This window comes from Trifolium pratense, linkage group LG1 (genome assembly GCF_020283565.1).
Source record: "Trifolium pratense cultivar HEN17-A07 linkage group LG1, ARS_RC_1.1, whole genome shotgun sequence".
Taxonomy (NCBI): Eukaryota; Viridiplantae; Streptophyta; class Magnoliopsida; order Fabales; family Fabaceae; genus Trifolium; species Trifolium pratense.
In genome coordinates, this window is record NC_060059.1 from 43241254 (window position 1) to 43267663 (window position 26410).

Here is a 26410-nt window from a genome sequence, read left to right on the forward strand (position 1 = left end):
GTTCTAGATTCAAAAAGTATATTCCATCATTTCAATTTTTCTATGCATATAACAATTTTTATTTATAGAAAAATATAAGCAAACAAATCTGCCTAAAATTAAACAAAATCAAAATAGATTTTCTCCAAATCTGCGTGCATGCACGGGTGCATCAATTTATGCACCAGTTCAAGTTACTCTTTGGTTACAACTTTTAGCATTTTTGCACCTGTTCAACTTGATCTTATATCTATGCATCCTGGAACTAGCAAACTCTCAAATTCCTGATTTTAAGTTAATCTTCACAACTATTTTTCCTAATACTCAGATCGTTCTACAATGAGTGATCCATTTATAAATAGTTATGCTCATTGCAGACAACTTGAAACATCTAATACTTGCAGTTGGTACTCTTCACCCTATATATATATATATATGAACAATTTTTGTCAATTTTTTTTAATACAGAGAAGAACTTTTGTAGTATAAAAATTGAGTTGTGTCATCAACCAATTTTACTATTTCATTAAACATAAAAATATATATACTAAAAATTAATGACATACAACTCAATTTTTGTATTATGTTTTTTTTTCTATATTATGTTTTTTTTTTATTTTGAAAAAGAAAAATAAAAAGTACTATCACGTATTTAATAAAATATTGTTCTCTGCTAGTATATTTTACTTTATGATACAGTAATTGTAAATAGTACATCAAAAATAAAAATACTTTAAAAAAAACATTTTTCTTATTCTTATTTATACACTTTTTTCATTTGTGCAAAATGGTTATATTCATGTCTTAATTACCAGTAAACTTTTACTTTAATCGAATAATTGATGTATCTAATTTATAATTTAAAAAATTAATGTTTATTTATAATTAACACCGTGAAAATAATATGAATGCAATGTAATAATTTTTTTTTTAAAGAATGCAATGTAATAATATTCTCTTTAAATTTTTACATTATACTTTTTAAACAATATATTTTCTTGCGTTGTTAATACAAAAATTTCTAACCAATCGTTAGTTGGTCCGGTGGTAATTGACGCTAGATTTTGTAGAAAGGACCACAATTCGATCCTCGCAACTGCAATCGGTCCAATAGGTGGTCCAATAGGTCGGATACTGATGACAGAATTGACCCCCAAATCAGATTAGGTGGTCCAATAGGTCGGATACTGATGGTAAAAATAAAAAATAAATGCAAATTTCTAAATTTTTTTAGTAAACAAATTTATAATTTTCAAAATCTTAATATTTACTTTTAGGACATGCATTAACAGACCCTATACATGGACCTGAATTTTCTGCTGTAATCACAACACGTAATTCCACATAATTTAAAACCCATTTGGGTTGGTGTATTGGTATTGACTTGAGACTTGGGAGTGTGCTCCTCTTGAGGTCTGAGGTTCGATTATCTCTGGTGCCAATTTGAGTGGCAAAAGTTATTATGCATAAGTCTTTCCTTATGCATGGTGCATAAACACTTCACAACCATCAGATCCATTTACACGTGTAATAATCCTAAGAAGGAAGAGATATTGACAGAGCTGAAGCAAGTGGTGAAGGAATTGCGGGAAGATGATTCGACGAAACGGCGAATCGCGGCGGCGAGAGTAACCATCGCACAGTGGCGAACCTTCCACTGCCTCCTGAACCGCCAGATAATGTTACACTTCCAACATTGATTGCTCTTATGGTTGAGGTATTTTCTTCCTTTTCCAATATTGTTGATGTATTCAATCAGATAGATGAGAAATTAGTGTTTTCCTATTCTATTTTGAGAGCTGGTTATACCAATCCACTCACCCAAATGGTGTTCGATTTTCATCAACACAGTAACTTCATTTCTAGCACCATCTTGAACACCTATTCACCATTTATAAACCTCTTAAGTGATGCAGAAAACCTGTTTGAGTCTTTGCCTACTAGAAACAAGATTACTTGGTCTCACACTGGTTCTATGTATGCTCAACATAATTTCAACATATTAGGCTTGGTGTTGTTTTTTCATTTTCTGAGAAGTTACAGTAAGAATCCAACTGAATTCCTTCTTAACCATGACATTTAAGTTGGTATACAATGGGGTGGTATTAACCATGTTCTCCATGTATATGATTTGGTTGTAAAGATTGTCTTGGTTACCAATACACTGTCGTCATGTGAAGCCTACTGTTTGTTTGTTAAAATGTCTGCCACAACCAATTTCTATTGTGACGCTCTTAAACTGAATGGCATGCCAATTCATGCATCTTTTATACAAGTTGATATTTCTAGCTCTGGTACAATGGGACCTGTCATGTTTCGATTGAATGCAAAATTGGATTTTGTTACTTTCGATTGCCTTAAATATTGTGAGCTTGGGCAAGAGTTGAACTTCTTTGACATTGTTGGCTCACCACCATAGTCCAAGTGTTAAGCATGTTTGTAGTTCTTGTGATATCAATTCTATTATTGATGTGGCTTGTGATGGTTATGAATGTTTTTACTATCAATTATATGCTTCCAATTTTATGAGAAATCTCAACCATGCTATCCTTGACCCTAGTGTTTGGTCTCTTGCAAATGTTAAATTTCATCAAGCTAAATATATCTTCAAGAATATTATTGCTTCAATTTTTATGATAGTATCTAGACCTTGGACTGGCCATAACCTGGACATATTGGTTCACCTCAAGCAACATAATGTCTATCCAATTGGACCCATAGGTGCAATGAATCAGTTGCACAAAATTGTTTGTCATCCTTGGTTTGAAGCAAATGTTATGCATTCAACTACTCTTGTGTATTCACTGATGCAAATCCATATTAATTCTTTGTTGCCAAGCTCACATTCAAGGAAATGTGTATAGTTCCCAACAAGAAAAAAGGGTGGAAGCAAGTTGGAGTTTTTTCTATATGGATCATATCACAACTTAATTGCCCTTTGAGTGTCATTCTGTACACAATATTGCCCTTTAGAATTATATTGTGTATTTGGAATGATTATGAAGTGTGCTCTGATACTGAAACCATTAGTATTGTTAAATGGTTTCAAGATGTTATACACTGAAACCATTAGTATTGTTAAATGGTTTTATATAATCATTAGTATCGTTAAACCATTAATATTGATTATTAGGGTAACATAGATTTTTGAAATCCTTAATATTGGTTAAATGGTTTCAAGATGTTATACATTGAAATCATTATTATTGTTAAATGGTTTTAAATAATGATTATTACTGAAACAATGAGCAAAAGTTAATATCCATAAGTCCAAATTTATGCATGGTGCATAAACCATTTTCAACCATTAGATGGGTCTTACACATGTAATAATCCTAGCCACTCTTCAAGGGAGAGGTAATCACACGTGTTCTCCTTTTCTTCATCCTTTCTCTCTCGCGTTCGCTCCCTCCGTTCTCTCCCATGAGGTATCTATTTTTGAAAATAACATAAGGTATCTCTCTAAAATCGAACGACGATCAAAACGGTATAAGGTTCGTCGTCTCCCGTTGAGAAACAAGAGAGAACGAACCGGGTCGGTAAACCGGGTCGCGTGACCCGCGAATTGCAGAAATGGGTGAAGGTGGAGATGAACAGTGCGCGCCATCTACGCCCAGTCGCAGCTGAGGCGCGTGGAGGCGCGTGTGGGTCCTATGAAATCCGTTTTTTTAATTTTGTTTTATATAAAAATAATACATAATTTTCTTGAAATTTGGGTATCTCTTTGGGAATTTTTGGACACCTGTAACTATTTTTAATTATTTAAATGAGGAAGAAATGTTATTAAAAAATTAATATTTCTTGAAAAATTTGCAGAATTTTATACAAAATTATTTGAATATTTTGAGACCCTTTGAGGCCAGTCACTCTCTCTGGTTGTATGTTTTCCTCGAGAATATAAATTTTCGTTACAACAGTGAAACCATAAGTATGAATTTTCGTTACAATTATTCTGAAAACCATTATGCTGGTTAAATGGTTTCAGAGAGTTAAAAAGTGAAACCATTTGTATTATAAAATGGTTTTATGTGTTTATTGAAATCAATATTGTGTTTTTATGGTTTTAAAAATCCTGGAAACCATTATGCTGGTTAAATGGTTTCAGAGAGTTAAAAAGTGAAACCATTTGTATTATAAAATGGTTTTATGTGTTTATTGAAATCAATATTGTGTTTTTATGGTTTTAAAAATCCTGGAAACCATTATGCTGGTTAAATTGTTTCATATAGTTATACACTGAAACCATTTGTATTGTAAAATGGTTTTACACTAAATGGTTTAATGATTTTAAATATTGATTATTACTGAAACCATAAGTATGGTTTAATGGTTTAAATATTGATTATTACTAAAACCATTAGTCTTGTTAATTGGTTTCAAGATATTATACACTGAAACCATTTGTCTAGTTAAATGGTTTCATACTGTTATACACTGAAACCATTAGTCTAGTTAAAAAGTTTCATAGCGTTATACACTGAAACCATTATTCTAGTTAAATGGTTTCATAGCGTTATACACTGAAACCATTAGTCTTGTTATTTGGTTTCAAGATGTTATACACTGAAACCATTAGTCTAGTTAAATGGTTTCATAGCGTTATACACTTAAATCATTATTTTAGTTAAATGGTTTCATATGGGCATTAGTGTCAAGATGTTATACACTAAAACCATTGTTATTAAGTAAAACATCACATAACCATTTTACAAAACTATGCTACATAAAACAAAAAATCATATAAAGCAATTAAGGTTAGTTTAGTTGAAATTTTTTTGGATAGTATGCATGTGATAAGTGCTAAATATTGGTTAAAATGCATGTTTAAAAGGCACTTATTGAATACAAATCCTTGGAATATAAATCACTTTTGATGTAAATATAGTGTGTACTAAGAATTTGTGCAAGAATTATCAAAATCCAACCATTTTGTTAGGTTCATGCTGATACTAAGAAAAGAAACAAAATTCTGAAGCATTCGCTGCAGCGAGCATGCAGCGAACAAAGGCAGTGAGTCCAGGGTACTTGGCGAACACCCAGCGAACCTGCAGCGAACAAACTCGCTACAGCGAGCATGCAGCGAACAAAGGCAGTGAGTCCAGGGTACTTGGCGAAGCACCAGCGAGCATGCAGCGAATAAGCTCGCTGCAGCGAACACCTAGCGAGCATAGGATGAGTCACAGCTAAATACACGTGTCAGCAAACCTCTTCAACTAAGCAACTTCTTCGCGTAGCGAACAAGGATTCGCGTAGCGAATAGGCCTTTTCCAGAAGTCTATAAATAGCATTTCAGATCATTTTGTAAAATATCAAGTTAGATAATATCAGATAGAAAAACACTATTTTCATAGATATATCCTGTTAGTGAGGTTTTGAAGGTGGATTCCACACAACTTGAGAAATCAAGCCCAATGGTTTTTCAATCCTTCTCATCTTCACTCTTTTGTAAGTTTATCATGGCTATTCATAGCTAAATCTCTTTTGTTGGGATTGGATGTAATTGAATTATGATCATGAATCTAGTTTAACCTTGCTATAGTGATGTCCTTGTTTTCATGCTTTTATTAAAAGATTTAAATAATATAGACATATGTTATTTGAATCAAAGATAGGATAATCACTTGTTAAAGTTCAAAGTTTAGACATAGATTTTGAGATTTAATAGTCACTTAAAGTATTAGAGCTTAATGCTATTTTATCGATTAATGATTCGAGACATCGGAAAGTTAATAGATACAATAGATTTCAAGACATATTCCGGACACGGATATGATCAACGAGTAATACGTGACGATATTGATTGGTAAATGAAATATATATATCAATAGTTAACTGATACATGTGAATGATTTGATGAAAGCCAATTCCAACAAGTTTTTATCTCAAAAGTTTATCACGCACTTTTATCGCAATTTTATGTTACGAAACCAAATCAAAACAAACCCGCACTTAGAATCATGGAATTTGTGTATGTACAATTGATATCACACTAGTCCCTGTGGATACGATATAACGAAAATACTTGCTTTTGTATTTCATCAAATGGCGCCGTTGCCGGGGACTGGCGTTTGATATTAGTTGTTTAATCGCAATTTCTATCGTTTTAAGCAATTTTGTACTTTTTAAATTTCAGTTACTATTCGTTATCTTTTGTGCACGCTAACTTGTCTGGTTAGATTGTTGTCCTGTTTATGCGAGGAAAGATTTCTGCAGAAAATTTACTTTTTGATCCAGAAATCGAAAGAACAGCTCGAAGGAATAACAGTCAAAGAAAGAAAAGGAAACAATTAGCCAAACAAAAGAGGCTGCAAGAAGAAAATTCTGCTTCTATTTCTTCAACATCCTCAATCTCCGAAGAGATGGCTGACGATCCGCCACGTAACGAAGGTGGAGGTGCCGGTATAAGGCCATGTCACAATAGTCCGCGGAGGCTTGCTCATCTTGCAAGGCCTCCCAGAGGTGCAAGACAAACGGAGATGAAAACCGGACTCTTGGAATTGTTATATGCTAACCCTTTTACAGGTTTGTCACATGAAGATCCGTACAACCATTTGGTCAAATTCTATGAAATTGCCGGTTCACTTGGTGCTCCTGAAGCGGAGGAGGAAGCGGTGTTCATGAGAATGTTTCCACATTCATTGATAGGAAAAGCCAAAGATTGGTACCTTGATTTACCAGCTCAAGTCATGACAAATTGGAATACTTTGGAAGAAAAGTTTCTTGATCGATTCTTTCCGCATCACAAGTTCATGGAGTCAAAAACATCAATCGCAGTGTTTTCTCAAGGTTCCAATGAGACTCTATGTGAAGCATAGGATCGATACAAAGCAATGCTGCGTAAATGCCCTAATCATGGATTTGATGAACTAACCCAAATTCATATTTTTAGAAATGGTCTTTTGCAGGATTCAAAGCTCCTTTTAGATGCAACAGCAGGTGGTTCTCTTTTATCATTAAGTGCTGCAGATGCTACGACTATCATTGAAAAAATGTCACTTAGTGATCGACAAAGTGAACGCAGCAAAACTCAAAAGAAGCCTGGAATTCTTGAACTTGATCCATCAGATGCTGTATTGGCTCAAAATAAGCTTCTTACCAACACGGTGGAGGAGTTATCCAAACAAATGTCAAAGTTGATGACTCTTCAAGAAGGATCGGGGAAAGCAAAGCAAGTAGCATCTTGTGAATTATGCACCGGAGATCATCCAACTGGTCATTGTCCTCCATCTCATGAAGAGGTGAACTTCATGGCAAATCAACAAAGACAGAGTCAGTATCCGAATAATGCTGGCTATCAAAGGGGAAACAACTCAAACTATGGTCAAGGTTGGAGACAAGATGTTGGCTCATCAAATAGGCAAAGACAATATGAAAGCTACAGTCAACCACCGGTACAACAAACTCAAAATTCAAATTTGGAAGAAGCTTTGAGATCATTCATAGAGACGCAGACCAAACAGAATCAACAACAAAATTTGATGAATCAACAACAAAATCAGTTTGTGCAAGAAACTCAAGTCTACCAAAGAGGCAATGATGCGGTGTTAAGAAATCTTGAGACTCAGATTGGTCAAATAGCAAAAGAAATGGCCAATAACAAAAATCAAGGAGGATCATTTGCAGCCAACACCGAACCGAATCCAAAAGAACAATGCAAGTCAATTACAACAAGAAGCGGTAAGGAAGTTGGCAAGGGAATAGGTGATAATTTGAGGAAGGAAGAGGAGGTTATGAGACGAGCAGATGAAGAGGAGGAAGGAGAAAGTGAGAATGAAGCAGAAAAGAATAAAAAGGAAGAATTAGTTGAAAAAGAAAAAAAATGAAAAAACAGAAAAAAATGAAAAAATTGCAGAGAAGGGAGAGAAGGAGGTTGAAGTGAGAAAAGAAAAGAGTAGTTTACCTCAACATCTGCCTTATCCACATGCTCCATCAAAGAAGGATAAAGAAAGGCAGTATGCAAGGTTTATGGATATCTTTAAAAGATTGCAAATCAACATTCCATTTTCCGAAGCCTTAGAGCAGATGCCAACATATGCAAAATTTATGAAAGAAATCCTTACCAAAAAGAGGAAGTACAATGATGATGAAGTCATTCAACTTGATGCAAGCTGTAGCGCTATTATCCAACGAACTCTTCCGACAAAAGAAAAAGATCCGGGAAGAGTCACGTTGCCGGTTACCATTGGTAATGTGAATGTTGGAAAAGCTCTTATTGATTTAGGGTCAAGCATAAATCTTATTCCGTTATCAGTAATCCAACGGGTTGGTGGTCTTGACATCACACGTACAAGAATGACATTGCAACTTGCTGATAAATCCATCACTCGTCCGTCGGGAATGGCTGAAGATGTTCTTGTAAAAGTTGATAAGTTTATGTTCCCTATAGACTTTGTGGTGATGGACATTGAAGAGGATGATGATGTTCCGTTAATTCTTGGAAGACCGTTCATGAAAACAGCTCGTATGATGATTGATATTGATGACGGGGTGATGAAAGTTCGAGTTCAAGATGAGGAGGTTAGTTTTAATTTGTGGGAAGCTATGAAGCATCCACATGAGAAAGATATGTGCTTCAAACTTGATGCAACTGAAGAAGCCATATTAGATGTAAGAAAGCAAGCACATAGACCTTCATCTCTTGAACAGGCCTTGACAGATGCTTTCGAAGCACTTGACCCCGAAAAAGAAGAAGAGATTGAGGACTTCTTGAAGCAACTTGATACTTTTGAAGAATTACCTCAACCTGAAGTAGAGATTGACGAGTTGAAGAAGGATGGAAAGCCGGTAGAAGTAAAACTTGAGCTGAAAACATTACCATCACACCTCAAGTATGTTTTCCTTGGGGATGACAATCAAAAACCAGTAATAATCAGCAGTTCTCTATCAAAAGGTGAAGAAGAAAGTCTGATTCAAGTGCTGAAAAACAACAAAGAAGCAATCGGATGGGCATTATCCGACTTGAAAGGTATTAGTCCATCTTATTGTATGCATAGTATCATGATGGAGGATGATTATAAACCAGTTGCACAGCCCCAACGTCGTTTGAATCCAACAATGAAGGAGGTTGTAAGAAAAGAAGTGGTGAAATTACTTGAAGCTGGTATGATTTATCCGATTTCCGACAGTGCTTGGGTTAGTCCAGTCCAGGTGGTTCCAAAGAAAGGAGGAATGACAGTGATTACAAATGACAAAAATGAATTGATTCCATCAAGAACCGTCACCGGGTGGCGGATGTGTATAGACTATCGGAGACTCAACAAAGCAACCAGAAAAGATCATTTTCCATTACCATTTATGGATCAAATGCTTGAGAGACTATCCGGTCAAAAGTTCTATTGTTTCTTAGATGGTTATTCGGGGTACAATCAAATTTCAGTCAACCCCGAGGATCATGAAAAAACAGCTTTCACATGTCCTTTCGGTGTTTTTGCTTATAGAAGAATGCCTTTCGGATTGTGCAATGCACCAGCAACATTTCAACGGTGTATGCAAGCAATTTTTTCTGACTTGATAGAGAAATGCATTGAGGTGTTTATGGATGATTTCTCCGTGTTCGGTCCGTCATTCCAACATTGCTTGAAGAATTTGGACACCGTACTGAAGCGGTGTGTTGAAACAAACCTGGTTCTTAATTGGGAGAAGTGTCATTTTATGGTGACCGAAGGCATTGTTCTTGGTCACAAGATCTCTTCCAAGGGTATTGAAGTGGATAAAGCAAAGGTGGAGGTCATTGAAAAGCTCCCTCCTCCGGTAAATGTCAAAGGAATCAGAAGTTTTCTAGGTCATGCCGGTTTCTACCGAAGATTCATCAAAGATTTTTCCAAAATTGCCAAACCATTAAGCAATCTGCTTAACAAAGGTACGTCTTTTAAAATTGATGATGAATGTTTACTTGCTTTTAATAAATTGAAAGAAAGATTGGTGACTGCACCCATAATCATAGCACCCGATTGGAAACTTGAATTTGAATTGATGTGTGATGCTAGTGATTATGCAGTTGGTGCAGTCCTTGGACAAAGAAAGAACAAAATTTTTCATGCTATACACTATGCAAGCAAAGTATTAAATGATGCACAAGTTAACTATGCAACAACCGAGAAAGAATTGCTTGCTATAGTGTATGCACTTGAGAAATTTCGTTCTTATTTGATTGGTTCAAAGATTGTTGTGTACACTGACCATGCAGCTATCAAGTATTTGATTACAAAAGCTGATTCTAAGCCGAGACTCATTCGGTGGATGCTCTTACTACAAGAGTTTGATCTTGAGATCAAAGATAAAAAGGGAACAGAAAACTTGGTAGCTGATCACTTATCAAGACTTGTAAACAATGAGGTGACCAAACATGAACGTGAGGTTCTTGAAGAATTCCCCGATGAAAAACTGCTTATGGTGCAAGAAAGGCCATGGTTTGCTGATATGGCTAATTTCAAAGCATCCGGATTAATACCGGATGATTTCAATTGGCACCAAAAGAAAAAGTTCCTCCGTGAAGCAAATCAATATGTTTGGGATGATCCTTATTTGTTTAAAATTGGAGCAGACAACTTGTTGAGGAGATGTGTTACAAAAGAGGAAGCCACAAGCATCATGTGGCATTGTCATAACTCACCATATGGAGGCCATTATAATGGAGAGAGAACAGCAGCAAAAATTTTGCAGTCAGGATTCTTTTGGCCGAGTTTGTTCAAAGACACTTATGAACATACTCGGAGATGTGATAACTGTCAAAGAATTGGTGGAATTTCAAGGCGCAATGAAATGTCACTTCAAAACATGCATGTTGTTGAAGTATTTGATTGCTGGGGTATTGATTTTGTTGGCCCTTTTCCATCATCATTTTCAAATGAATACATTCTTGTGGCAGTAGATTATGTGTCTAAGTGGGTGGAAGCAATTGCGTCACCAAAAGCCGATGGCAAAACGGTGATAAAATTTCTAAAAAGAAACATTTTCACTCGTTTTGGAACTCCTCGTGTGCTTATTAGTGATGGAGGGTCACATTTTTGCAATTCTCAACTAGCCAAAGCACTTGAGCATTATGGAGTCAAGCACAAAGTAGCATCACCATACCATCCTCAGACCAACGGACAAGCAGAAGTTTCGAATCGTGAAATAAAGAAAATTCTTGAAAAAACTGTGTCTGCATCAAGAAAAGATTGGTCATTGAAGTTAGACGAGGCATTATGGGCATATCGAACTGCTTTCAAAGCACCAATAGGCCTTACACCTTTTCAGATGGTATATGGTAAGGCATGTCATCTCCCGGTCGAGCTTGAACATAAAGCCTATTGGGCTTTAAAATTTTTGAATTTTGATGAAAGCCAAGCTGGAGAGAAAAGAAAAGTTCAGTTACAACAGTTGGATGAATTGAGATGCCAAGCTTATGAATCTTCTAAGCTGTACAAAGAGAAGGTCAAAAGCTATCATGATAAACGGCTTGTCAACAAAGAATTTAGGCCAGGCCAAATGGTTTTGCTTTTCAACTCAAGATTGAAGTTATTTCCGGGAAAGCTTAAATCCAAATGGTCCGGTCCTTTCAAAATCCGAGAAGTGAAACCATATGGTGCAGTTGTGTTGGAAGATCCAGCTACCAATGACACATGGACTGTGAATGGTCAAAGATTGAAGCTCTATTTTGGTGGTGAATTTGATCGTGGCACTACCAAAATCCCACTTTCCGATCCTTGAAACTCCAAAAAGAACGTCGAGCTAATGACGTAAAACAAGCGCTTGTTGGGAGGCAACCCAATTTTGTAAGTATTTTTGAGTTTTAGCATGCATTGAACACTTTTCTTGTGAAGGAAGCAAGTTGGCCAGGCACAGCAGGCCAATTATGCAGAAATTTTTTTCTGGTGTGTGTTCGCTAAGCGAATAATCCATTCGCTAAGCGAACAGTGCGAAATCTGCAGTTTTATAATTAAGTGACAGCTGGCCATTTTTGGCCACCTCACATGCCACCTCACACCCCACTTCCACAAAATCAGAGGGGAGTACGAATCTCCCCCTTTTCAACCCTAATTCCACTTTTCTAACTCCCTCTTCTCACAAAATTCTCAAAACCACCATTTCCATCCTTCAAAAATTCAAATCTAAGACAACACCCACTACCCCATTCATTTCTACTTTCAGTTTGTGCATCTCCATCACTCAGGTATGCAGAATTTTAACTTCAATTTCCAATTTTTATCATTTTTGTTCATAGTGAAAGATGCATGATATTGTGGGTAGAAAGATGCATAATTGTATAGATAGTTTGAAAATTTTGATGAAATTGTGGGTAGCCATGTATGTTCTTCAATGAATTAGGGTACACAAATTTAAATCTCTTCATGTTGAAATTCTTCTTGACAAAATTGTGAACAATTGTGAATAAATAAGTTGCTTTTGAATTTCTTTTGTGTAAATTTGTTCACACATGCTACAAATTTGTTTCAAGAGATTGAAATTTTAAACCCTAAATTTAAACTCTCTGTGTGTGTATAGTTGTTGTCTGCTAAAGTGCATCTTGCAAAACCCTTGTGTTAATTGTTACTTCATAACCGGAAATTTTCGCTAACAATTTGCGACAGGAACTTTCAAAAGTTGAAATTCATGCTCTGTACTATAAATTATCTAATTATCTGAGCAAAAGACTTATGTGGTTTTTCGAAGTAATTTCAGGAATGGCACCAAAAAGACCAGCAGCTAGTACCGGAAAGAAGCAAAAGACTGTGGCAAGTTCATCGCACACAGCCTTTGACCCCAGCAGGTTTCGTGGACCAGAGCAATTTGAGCGGTACCAAATACTTGAAAAGAAAAAGATTTGGAATGAAAGGAAATTCGACATTTTTGAGCATGGAAGCTATGAGAAGTTTGCAACAATCATCAATGATAGGCGATGGGGTAGAATTATTGACCCACCAAAATATTTCAACACTACCTTTGTGAGAGAATTTTATGCAAATGCTTACCCATCTGAGGGTGAGCCATTCTCTTTCACCACTATGGTACGCGGAAAAACCATCCGTTTTGACCGCAATGCCATCAATGAGTATCTTGGCAACCCTTTCACCCTACCCGCCCATGAAACCTTGTGTGATTTTTAGAAGCAAAGAGCCCGCAAGACTTGGGACATTGACACCATGCGAAGAAAACTTCTTAGGCCTAACCATGACTTCGTATATGGCACAACCAACAGACCTTTGAGGGCCCTTAGAGATGATATGCGCACCTTCACCCTACTCCTTTTCCTACTTGTTTTATATAACATCCAACCTAATTCTCACACTTCTGATGCTGTCATGAATATACTTGGCCTCATTCATTACATAAATGAAGGCCTTGAAGTGGATTTGGCCGGTATCATCTCTGGTTGGATGAAAGAGATTACCTTGTGTGGCCACCCTGACAAAAACCTTAAGTCCACTGCTGTGAGATCCGACAGTCCTTTGGGTTTCCCGTGCTTAATTATGGGATTGTGTACAGCTAATAGGATACACATTCCTGAAATTGGACGTGAGGAGATTGGGAAGATTGATGATGATTATGTGGATCGGTACTGCAAACCGAAGAAGAGAAGAGCTGCACAACAACCACCACCACCCCCACCACCCCAGGCCTCCACCTCTGCTGTTCATGATCAGAATTTTTATAACCATTTTACTTATTTGTATGATCAGAATGATGCAGGGTATAGAGCCATGAGTGCAATGCAGCAATCTTTCTATAATCAGCACACCGGGCAGTCGGTGATGACACCACAAGATTTCCAAGCCTATGTTGCATGGCCTGAGGTCAGGCCTACTTTTCTCGGAGGGGGTAATGTAGCAGATGCTGAAGCTGCTAATGAAGGAGACAATGCAAGTGAAGGAGAAGCTGGTTCTGATGCATCTATGCAAGAAGGAGATGAAAGTGATGCTGGCTCCGAATCTGGTTCGGAAGCCGGTTCTGAATCCGAGTGAAGAAAGCAAGGAGATGGCTGAAAAGCTCGCCAAAATGAGTGAACTTTAAAAAGCTTTCAGTCATTTAATGTTTAAGTTTAAGTAGTTTATCTTTTGTGTTGACTATGTGGAAGTATGAAAATGTGTCACTTGTTTTGTGTTTTGTTGTGAACATATGATGAATGTTTTGAAGTTTAATGCATGATAATTAGTAATTTAATATAGTAGTATGGTAGTCTAGTAATGTGAAATATTGTGAATAGCATTTTGAAGAACAAACTCACATATGTTTGAAATTGAAAGATAGGTTTGTGATAAATCAGTGTGTTGAGCATGATAGTCGATTTGTAGAGATATATGTCAATCTTCTTTGATTAGTGTTCAAAATAGGCTTAGAAACTTAACATGTTTTTGAAATGTGTTACTTGTCCTAAGATGATTCTCACTATTTTTGTTGAACATGATTGAAACTTGTGTTATCCAATCTAGCTGGGTGAGAATGTGTGAACTTTCCATTGTTTACATAAATATGAGAGTGCCGGCAATTGTGTATGCTCATTTGATTTTAGCTTAATCTTGCTGTCACTAATGTGTTTGATGTTGTGGATATGATCAAGGCCTTGTTTCTTTTTGAGTGATAACCACTTAGCCAAATTTAACCTACCCTGTGAGATAGTGATCTTTTGTGTCCCCATTTGAGCCTTAAAATTTGAAAATTGTTTGTTTTATAAACCCTGAAACCGAAAGAAAAGAAAAACAACTACTCTACCCTTGTCTTAGGATAGGAGAGCAAGTGTATTTTTATAAGGGTTATTTGATAAGATTCAAGTTGGGGAGAAGTAGGTTGAAAAATAGATAAATAAATTGGTTGAAAAAGGTAGTGTTGTGGTGATTGAAAAAGAAAAGAAAATATGAAAAAAAAAAAAATAAAGAGTTGCTTGACACAATTGAAAGTCAAAAGGAAATGAGAAAAGAAAACAAAATTTTGTGAAAAGTGTCAAAACAAAAGAAATCACCACAAATGGAAATAGGGGGAAAAAGAAAGGGAGTGAATGAATCATGAGATGAATTTTGCAGATTTTGTGCTCTCTTATCCTTGAGGCTTTTTGAATCCATAGAAAAACAATGAATTTTTGTAGCCCAGCCCCATTACAAGCTTGATAAAGTCCTTAGTGATCCACAACTGATAGCATGTTTTGTGATATTGCTTGGATAAATGTTTGAATTGAATTGTTGCATGCACATTGCTTGGATTGAGTTAAACACTTACCCTTGAGAGAAATAATTGTGAGAAATTTGAGATAACACTTGAGTCTTGATTGTTTGATAAGAATGTTGAGAATTTTGCTTAGGCATAGGAATCATTTCATGATCATGCTTTATTTTCTTTGAATGTTTTGAGAACTAGTCTTTGAGATGACATTGCTTTACTTGTGCTCTGAGATTTTGAAAACTTTGATTGATTACAAACCCACTCTTTTGAATGAATATTGAGCTTGTTAAAATACCTTTTGTTTGAGGACAAACAAAGTCCTAAGTTGGGGAGATTTGATAAGTGCTAAATATTGGTTAAAATGCATGTTTAAAAGGCACTTATTGAATACAAATCCTTGGAATATAAATCACTTTTGATGTAAATATAGTGTGTACTAAGAATTTGTGCAAGAATTATCAAAATCCAACCATTTTGTTAGGTTCATGCTGATACTAAGAAAAGAAACAAAATTCTGAAGCATTCGCTGCAGCAAACAAAGGCAGTGAGTCCAGGGTACTTGGCGAACACCCAGCGAACCTGCAGCGAACAAACTCGCTACAGCGAGCATGCAGCGAACAAAGGCAGTGAGTCCAGGGTACTTGGCGAAGCACCAGCGAGCATGCAGCGAATAAGCTCGCTGCAGCGAACACCTAGCGAGCATAGGATGAGTCACAGCTAAATACACGTGTCAGCAAACCTCTTCAACTAAGCAACTTCTTCGCGTAGCGAACAAGGATTCGCGTAGCGAATAGGCCTTTTCCAGAAGTCTATAAATAGCATTTCAGATCATTTTGTAAAATATCAAGTTAGATAATATCAGATAGAAAAACACTATTTTCATAGATATATCCTGTTAGTGAGGTTTTGAAGGTGGATTCCACACAACTTGAGAAATCAAGCCCAATGGTTTTTCAATCCTTCTCATCTTCACTCTTTTGTAAGTTTATCATGGCTATTCATAGCTAAATCTCTTTTGTTGGGATTGGATGTAATTGAATTATGATCATGAATCTAGTTTAACCTTGCTATATGTGTTTTATTTATCAATCATTATTAGTGATGTCCTTGTTTTCATGCTTTTATTAAAAGATTTAAATAATATAGACATATGTTATTTGAATCAAAGATAGGATAATCACTTGTTAAAGTTCAAAGTTTAGACATAGATTTTGAGATTTAATAGTCACTTAAAGTATTAGAGCTTAATGCTATTTTATCGATTAATGATTCGAGACATCGGAAAGTTAATAGATACAATAGATTTCAAGACATATTCCGGACACAGATATGATCAACGAGTAATACGTGACGATATTGATTGGTAAATGAAATATATATATCAATAGTTAACTGATACATGTGAATGATTTGATGAAAGCCAATTCCAACAAGTTTTTATCTCAAAAGTTTATCACGCACTTTTATCGCAATTTTATGTTACGAAACCAAATCAAAACAAACCCGCACTTAGAATCATGGAATTTGTGTATGTACAATTGATATCACACTAGTCCCTGTGGATACGATATAACGAAAATACTTGCTTTTGTATTTCATCAGCATGAGATATTGGATTCAATCATTTTTTTATTGTAAAGAAAAATCGATATATATATATATATGTAATTAATGTATGAGATTTTATTTATATTGTGATTATGATCGATAAAACTTAAAATTAAATTGTATGTTTGACAAGTATGCTTTATATATACATGAACCATTCGTTATTATGTTGGGCTTCGAGGGGGTGTATGACGAAAATTAATTAAAAATGGATTTTTATAATATATACTTCAAAGGAACAAAAATTATTATTTAATTGAAAACAGGTGGCGCGCTAGAAATTTGGGGGGGGGTGCGCTAGAAGTTTGGAGGAGGGAAAAAAATTGGGGACGCGCTAGAAATCTAGGGGAGGAAAAAAAATTGGGGGGCTCACAAGAAATCTAGGGAAAAAAAGAAAAAAAAACTGGGGGGTGCGCTAAGCAAATGGGGGGCGCACAAGTAATGAGGTAGTATATGGGGGGCGCGCGAGTAATGGATTGCCTAATTTTGGGCTTGGGCTGACTTTTGGTTGACTTTTGGTGTAGGAAGCAAATATGGTGGGTGTAGGAAGCAAGTTTATGCATGGTGCATAAGTTTGGGCTTATGCACCATAACCACACCCAATTTGAGTGGCCTAATTTAGCTTCTTAAAAAAAATTCCACATAATTTTAAATCATAGTCGTTGATCAGATATCAGACGGTTTAAATTAATGCAATTATAAAATTATTATAAATAATCTCAACCATACACATTTTAGATGAAACAGTTATCTCTATATCTCTATCTCTATATTAAATATATTTAGGAATTCCTCTTAGAAATTTTTAAGGAAACTTTTACCAATAGTATTAATGACTAACATTAATGACTGCCATGTGTCACTCTCTTATTTTAAGTCTTCATAATATGAAAATTATTTTCTTTTTTATTATTTTTTAATTATATAGTCATACATAATTCTAATCTATATAATATGAGATTCAATAACATAAATACATCTCGACACTCTGCCATTGCTCTCATTTCTTCTAATGTTGCTTTATCTGAAAACAAAACTAAATTGTTGGCCTCTGGTTCTATTAGAGATTTCTCTATCTTAAAGTATTTCAATATTAATATACACCCTCCAAAAGCTCCCCAAATCAAAGAAGTAATCTGGTGTCCTCCTTCACATGGGTGGATCAATTGTGTAACACTGATGGTGCTTCAACCTTAGTCACTTCATCATGTGGTGGTATTTTCAGAAATTATTTGGCAGATTTGGTTTGTTATTTTGCTCAAAACACTAGTCAAGGATCGGCATTTCACGCAGAGCTCTGTGGTGCAATGTCTGCAATTGAAATTGCACACAGGTTTCATTGGCATCAATTATGGATAGAAACAGATTCATCTCTTGTGGTGAAAGCTTTCAAGAACGATGCTTTGATCCCTTGGAAGCTTAGGAATAGATGGTCAAACTGTAACTATCTTCTCAAGAATATGAAGGTTATTGTATCACATGTTTTTCGTGAAGGAAATACATGTGCTGATAATTTAGCAAGGATCGGTTTAAATTTGGAAAACCTTACTATTTGGTTTGATTTGCCTACTGAGATTAGAGATAGTTTATTTAGAAACAAGTTTGGTTTACCTAACTATAGGTTTACCAATTTGTAAGGAGGTTTTGGTTATTGTCCCCCTCCTTGGTTTTTGTGTTCTCCTTTTCTTTCTTTATCTATTTTGAGGTTTAAAAAAAAAAATTCTAATCTATATTATTTTATACATTAAAGTTATTATTTTGTTAATCTCTATAATATATATTTAGGAATCCCTCTGTTATTTTAAGTCTTCATAATCTCTAAAATTATTTTATACATTAAAAATTATTTAAAAAAATATCATACAAGTATTTAAGTATTATATTTAAAATATTAGACACAAGATTAAACTTATTACAACTAAAAATATTTGAAAAAATAACCAAGATATTGAGCGCAAGTGGTTAATGAGCTTCCTCTAGGACGGATCGTTTGGGAGAACTTGAGTTCGATTCATGAATTAATATTTTAATAGAAGTAACATATTAATATAAAATCTTAAAAAAATATAAAATCTTATACACATGAATGAACTTTCTACAAGTAAAGGAATTAATGTTTAATATAAATAGTATACGGGGATGGACATTTCACGATAATCAATTACAATATAAGAAATTCATAGTACCTGGTAAAGACCAAGCTGCCCATGCTTAATAAACCGCCACCTGTCCAAAACAGGGGTATTTGGTGTCCAAAAAAATTGAAACTGAACTAAGTGTTGAGGTAACTAAGCCATATAGTGGAGTAACTAAGCCATTTTCCTGTTTTGTGAGACAAAAGGTAACTAATTGTCCAAGCCAACCAAGCCATTGTTCAATTTTAACTGATTCAATTGATACTCAATGTCAAACTTTATGTCACATCACACCTTTCCAACTACTTGCTTTTAGAAAGAAAAAAACATGTGACAACAAAAAGTTGTCAAAACTATTGGGGGCAAATTCTCAAATTCAAATTTCAAATTTCAAATTTCAAATTAAACAAATATATATATCAGTCAATACTCTCTCATCATTATCTCCTTTACCTTTTAACTCTTCAATCTCATATTTTTTTTCATTTATCATATTTTGTGATCTTCTCAATTTACTAATATTGGTTTCATATTCTTCTTCTTTTTTTCTTTTTGCAGAATAGTTGTTCTAATGTTACAAGAATAAAAAAAATTAAAGTAAGCAATGAAATTCATTTCTTTTTTACAAAGGTATGGAGATGATGAAACTCATTTTATTAATTTTTATTTTCTTCCTTTTTATTTCTATGATTTATATCATATTTATTTCTTACTTTTGTTTTTATTTTTCAGATCTATAAAAAGCATAGGAAAACTCAACATTAATCTAAAACGTCGTGAAAGAGAAGATAATGAAAATAAAAAAGATGAAGGTTCCACTAAATGAAAGTGAAGAAAGTGAAGGGTTCCAAGAAAGAAGAGAAACGCCAGAAATTAGATTAGTGAGCAAAACAAAAACAATATCATTTTTGATCTATTCTTTCTCCATATTTTTATTCTACAATGATCTTTGCTCTATTTTATTTTATTTTTGTTTTCAACTCATACTTTATTGGTATAACAATAGTCTCTTTCTTTCTACAACTTATTTTAACATAACTTGTCTTTTCTTCTTTATTAAAAATAATCGGTATAACAATTGTTAAAAATGGATAAAAGCAAATTAAAGAAGATGAAGTTCTACTTTGAATAAAGTTTGATTTTTTTGGTTACGGTTGTTGATCCATATGAATAAATGTTTTGTTTTCACTATATTTTGAAGGTTTAAGATTAAAGAAAACTTTTTTAATAGTTTAAATTTTTTTGTATTGTTGTATAAATTCTTCAAAACTTTTTTTAATAATGAATTAAAAATTTTGAGACACTGATTTGTTTTGTAGGTCTCAAGGAGTATAAATATTGAAAGTGCAAAATGAGAAAGAGATGGTGAGGGATATGCACGTGAATGCAGTGAATGAAGACAGTGGCTTGAGATCTAGAAAATTTGTTTTAACTTCAGATGTAGAAGAAAAAAAAATCTGTAACAAAAAAAATCAACTCTTTCTCATTCATGAACTTTTTTTATTTTATAAGTTTTGATTATTTAACTTTTATTTATATAGAAAAAGAAAGAAGATGCAACATAAGAAAGATATTAAAAAAAATTATATCAACTTATTTAGATAAGCAAAGAAATAAAATAAAAACTAAATTACTACACATGTAAGAAAATAACAGAAACATTTGAAGGTAACTAAAAAATAAATACATTATTTTTCCTATAAATTTCACAGATCCAAACAAATAAATAATAAAAAAAAATTATATAATTACAGTAGTGAAATCATGGAAAATATATTCAAAAGATTGGCATGACTTCTACAAACAGAGGACAGAAAAACAATTTACAAAGATAAAACAAAAAATTCAAACCAGATGTGATTTTTTCCCCTTTTGTTGTCTTTGATCTTGCTGTTCTTGGATGTAAAAGAAAAGTGGAGAAGATGAAGTCCCATAATGTTTTCGGTAGGATGGAAGAGAAGACAACAACACCAAACGTGTTTTTTGGGCACGGTGATAATGTTTACCAGCACGGTGGCCACCGACGAAGGTGTTCCGATCCTAAATTTTCTTTGTGGATTTTGTAAAGGAGGTGAAGGAGATTCTTTATATGGCGATGGTATTTCAAAAAATTGTCTATAGAGGTCAAGATCTAGGTGAGAAAGTGGCAATTAAGATTTAAAAAACAAATCTGTGCAAGGGTGAAGAAATAGAACATATTGACTGTGAGAAGAAGAATAGGAGATGTTGATGAAGGGAATCTTATCATAATGAAGGAAGATGTTGAAAAAAAACAAAAAAAAAAAAAAACAAAGAGGAAGGAATTGAACGGCTGTTGAATGAATGGAAGAGGAAGAGAAAATGTAGGGTTTGGGATAATAATAATAATAATAATAATTTGAGTTTGGGTCATGATTTATGGGCTTGGGCTGCAATATGATATCTTCTTATGAAATAATAGACTTTACTCTAATTATTTATTTTATTTTTTTTGACAATTTTACTCTAATTATAATTTTTTACAAAATTATTTTCATTAATTAATAAGTAAAAAGATATTTTTACTTAAATATACTGCTGATTGCTTCAAAAAATAATATATTACAGATTTAAAAAATAAAATAAGGTAAAATTTTACTTAAATATCAATTAAACTATCATATATATACTAAATAAATCATACAAGGAACAAATTATGCTACTGATTCATAGAACTTATGACAATCTCAGCTACTGATTCATGGAACTCATGACAATCTCAAAATAACTATTATAATAAATCATACATGAGACAAATTATGTTACTGATTTATAGAACTCAAGACAATCTCAAAATAACTATCATATATACTAATGGAACTCATGACAATCTCAAAATAACTATTATATGTACTAAATAAATCATACATGAGACAAATTATGCTACTGATTTATAGAACTCATTACAATCTCAAAATAACTATCATATATACTAAATAAATCATACATGAGACAAATTATGCTACTTTTATAGGACTCATAACAATCTCAAAATAACAATCATAGATTTATATATATATATATATATATATATATATATATATATATATATATATATATATATACACTAAATAAATCATTTATGGGACAAATTATGCTACTGATTCATAGAATTCATGACAATCTCAAAATAATAATCATATATATTAAATAAATCATACATGAGACAAATTATGCTACTGATTCATAGAACTCATGACAATATCAAAATAATAATCATATATACTAAGTAAATCATACATGGGCCAAATTATGCTACTGATTCATAGAACTCATAACAATCTCAAAATAATAATGATATATACTAAATAAATCATGCATGAGACAAATTATGCTACTGATTCATGGAACTCGTGACAATCTCAAAGTAACTATCATATATACTAAATAAATCATACATGAGACAAATTATGCTACTCTTATAGAACTCATAACAATCTTAAAATAACAATCATATATATATATATATATATATATATATATATATATATATATATATATATATATATATCATTCATGGGACAAATTATGCTACTGATTCATGAAACTCATGACAATCTCAAAGTAACTATCACATATACTAAATAAATCATACATGGACAAATTATGCTACTGATTCATATAACTCATAACAATCTCAAAATAACAATCATATATACACTAAATAAATCATGAATGAGATAAATTATGCTACTGATTCATGAAACTCATGACAATCTCAAAGTAACTATCACATATACTAAATAAATCATACATGGACAAATTATGCTACTGATTCATATAACTCATAACAATCTCAAAATAACAATCATATATATACTAAATAAATCATACATGGGACAAATTATGCTACTGATTTAGAGAACTCATGACAATATCAAAATAATAATCATATATACTAAATAAATCTTACATGAGCCAAATTATGCTACTGATTCATAGAACTCATAACAATCTCAAAATAATGATATATACTAAATAAATCATGCATGAGACAAATTATGCTACTGATTCATGGAACTCATGACAATCTCAAAGTAACTATCATATATACTAAATAAATCATACATGAGACAAATTATGCTACTCTTATAGAACTCATAACAATCTTAAAATAACAATCATATATATATATATATATATATATATATATATATATATATATATATATATATATATATATATATATATATATATATATTAATCATTCATGGGACAAATTATGCTACTGATTTATAGAATTCATGAAAATCTCAAAATAATAATCATATATACTAAATATATCATACATGGGACAAATTATGCTACTGATTCATGAAACTCATGACAATCTCAAAATAACTATCATATATACTAAATAAATCATACATGAGACAAATTATGCTACTGATTCATATAGCTCTGATCAATCTCAAAATAATAATCATATATACTAAATAAATCATACATGAGACAAATTATGCTACTGATTCATGAAACTCATGACAATCTCAAAGTAACTATCACATATACTAAATAAATCATACATGGACAAATTATGCTACTGATTCATATAACTCATAACAATCTCAAAATAACAATCATAGATATACTAAATAAATCATACATGGAACAATTTATGCTACTGATTCATAGAACTCATGACAATATGAAAATAATAATCATATATGCTAAATAAATCATACATGGGCCAAATTATGCTACTGATTCAGGGAACTCATGATAATCTCAAAATAACTATCATATATACTAAATAAACCACACATGAGACAAGTTGTATGATTTTACATTGCTTTTACATTGTTCAGTACTTTGACAACAAGAAGTTGTAATTCAGTTCAAGTTTTGTCTGTTAATTTAGTGTTGTATAAGTTCTTATCGAGTGGTTGATAATGACATTTTTATCCACAATGTGCGCGTGTTACTTTGTTTTGATGCCTACTTTAGGTTATGTAACAAAATGTATGTTTGAAATTTGAACTTGATATGTATCCATACATTAACTTATTTGTATTAAAATCTTTGTATTAACCATGATTTGTGCCTATGTTTTAATTGGTATTCACTGTTAAATTACTATTAATGTTAATCATTTTTGAAATAATCATACTACTTAATATATTAATGAATATAAAATTTGATTACTTTTAGAATGTGGACTTAGCAAAGTGTAACTTAAAAATGTGGACTTAGCATAGTGTATCTTAAAAAAAAATATGTGTAACGTTACGACCCGTGCGATAGCACGGGTCTATTACTAGTTGTTAATATATGTGGATGAACATTTTACAAATAAAGAAATAAATGTTGAATATACATCTTATACATGGGGATGAATATTTAATACAAAAAATAAATACATACTTACATACCATATATTCTATAACATAAACACATTTATATCAAAAATGAAGGAAAAAAAACTACAAATTTTATTTTAAAACGTTTTTTTCACAAAAAAAATAATAATAAAATGACATTTACATTTTTTATAGATAAAAACTAACCGTGCTTGGCACGGGGTGAATTATTCTAGTACTAATCTAAACCTGTGTCAAACAAAGAGTGATTATTTCCCCTTGTTGTAAACAAAATGTGCCAGCTGTATATTAGGAATGAAGCATCTAATCTGGATTGGTTATCAATCTTTTCGCACCTGCACTGCACTGCACCTATGTTAATAGGAATAATAAATGAATAATTAATCTTGCTCATCATCATTTCAATTCACTCCTCATCTCTTATTTATTGCGACACACAAGAACCTCTCAATCACATGATATTCTTCATACATCCAGTATAAATAATGGCATTGTCTTTCTTACCTACCTGCAACTACTACTCCATCTTTCTTTAGCTGCCAAGTCCACCTTAACTTTTTCTTTTTCTTTTTCTTCTTCTTAGCTAGTACTATATCCTTGTTCTGCATACATATTTACAGAGTGGATGGATCTTGTTGATGCATGTTGGCTTAGCAAAGGGCTGTTTACAGAGTTTATTGGCATTCCGTCCACCTCCACTTGCTCTTTGGATCTCCACGGAGGAGGAGAGGAGGTGGACATACTGCCAACTGATCTCTGTTAGCTTCTCTTTGTAAAGTCTTCCATGCTTTTTTATCAACCTTGCTGCCCTAACTCACTTTAATTTCTTTCTTTTATTAATTTTTTTTTTGTCATTTATTTTTGTATATTGGATTTGATCATATACTAGCTTCCTATATGCTTGTTGTCAATCTGTTCTTATTTTAAGATATCAGTTTCTTCTTTCTTTCTTTTTTCTTTTGTGTTCAGGGTTCGATTTCTGATCTTACATGTAAAATGTGATTTTCTTATTAACTGAACTATTCACGGGATAGAGATCAATTTGTTCTAGTTTATATGCATATACCTAAAGTTCACTATAGATCAATCAACCAGAGATATATAAAGGGGAGATCTTTCTGTTAGCACTCGCTCCATCTTGTATGATGAAAACCCTAGCTAACTATAGCTAGCTAGCAAGCTGATTTATTGTTTCCACTTTCCCATGTATATATGGTTCTTTCTTTCATCTTGGATCCATATGTTGTAAGTAATTGTGTATACAAGGTCTATAGGTTTACATTACAAGAAGAGGAAGAGGGTCATTTAATTTACATGGATCTATCTGCAGGTGAGTGAGTTGGAGGTGAATCCATTTTTGTTTCATGTTTAATGATAGTACTAATAAAGACCTAATTTTATTTTTATTGATCAATAAATAGATGCATTAATTTGAAGGTAAATATTCCATGTTCTGACATGTTGATATGGTTGATCATTTGATTAGATGACAAAAAGTGGGAAAGGAGGAGATATGAAGATCCATAGCTCATGCATTCCTGACACTATACTATATATTACTGTCATATCTTTCATTTTCATTATTACTAGTTACTAGCTAGAGTATTATTACTATTAAAATAAGGGGTAAATAGTTTTATACCCTACAAAGTAGTAGAATTTTGCTTTTATCCCTGACAAATATTTTTTTTTTATTATCTCCTATAATTGGAAGATTCTCTGGTTTACATCTTTATGAAAAATGTTAACTTAACATTCCGTCTTTTTGCCCATCGTAATGTTAGCGAGTTTTGGTTTATCCCCTGACTGATCATGTAATGTCATCATTTTTGTGGAATCTTAGGTAACATTTTTCATGAGGGGTAAACCAGAGAATTCCATAATACAGGGGATAATCCAAAAAAAATATTTGTAAAGGATAAACCAAAACGCGCCTACTTTGTAGGGAATAAAAACCCTATTTACCCTTGAAATAAGTTACTTTCATAGCTAATATAGCGCAGCTGGTGCAACTATCATGGATAAGGCAAATGAGATTGGACCATGCAGTCTAGAAATGAAGCAGTTATACTACGCAGTAGTATATGGCATACAGGGAGTCAGCCACATACTCAAATGTATGCATGAAGATGATGATCCCACCTTAACATCAACAAATTAACTAAATAAATCCTAATTAGACTAAACAAATCTCTATTTAATTTCATCCTAAGG

The 26410-nt window shown here is 33.1% G+C and overlaps 2 long non-coding RNA genes across 2 annotated transcripts; both read left to right on the forward strand.

The window, feature by feature from the left end:
* The first annotated feature begins 1435 nt into the window (after positions 1-1435).
* LOC123884294 lies at positions 1436-3095 on the forward strand. Its single transcript, XR_006800734.1, has 2 exons — positions 1436-1696; positions 2620-3095. It is a non-coding gene; the product is annotated as an uncharacterized LOC123884294 (long non-coding RNA).
* Positions 3096-19527: 16432 nt separating this feature from the next.
* LOC123885164 lies at positions 19528-20368 on the forward strand. Its single transcript, XR_006801092.1, has 2 exons — positions 19528-19738; positions 20177-20368. It is a non-coding gene; the product is annotated as an uncharacterized LOC123885164 (long non-coding RNA).
* The last annotated feature ends 6042 nt before the right edge of the window (positions 20369-26410 follow it).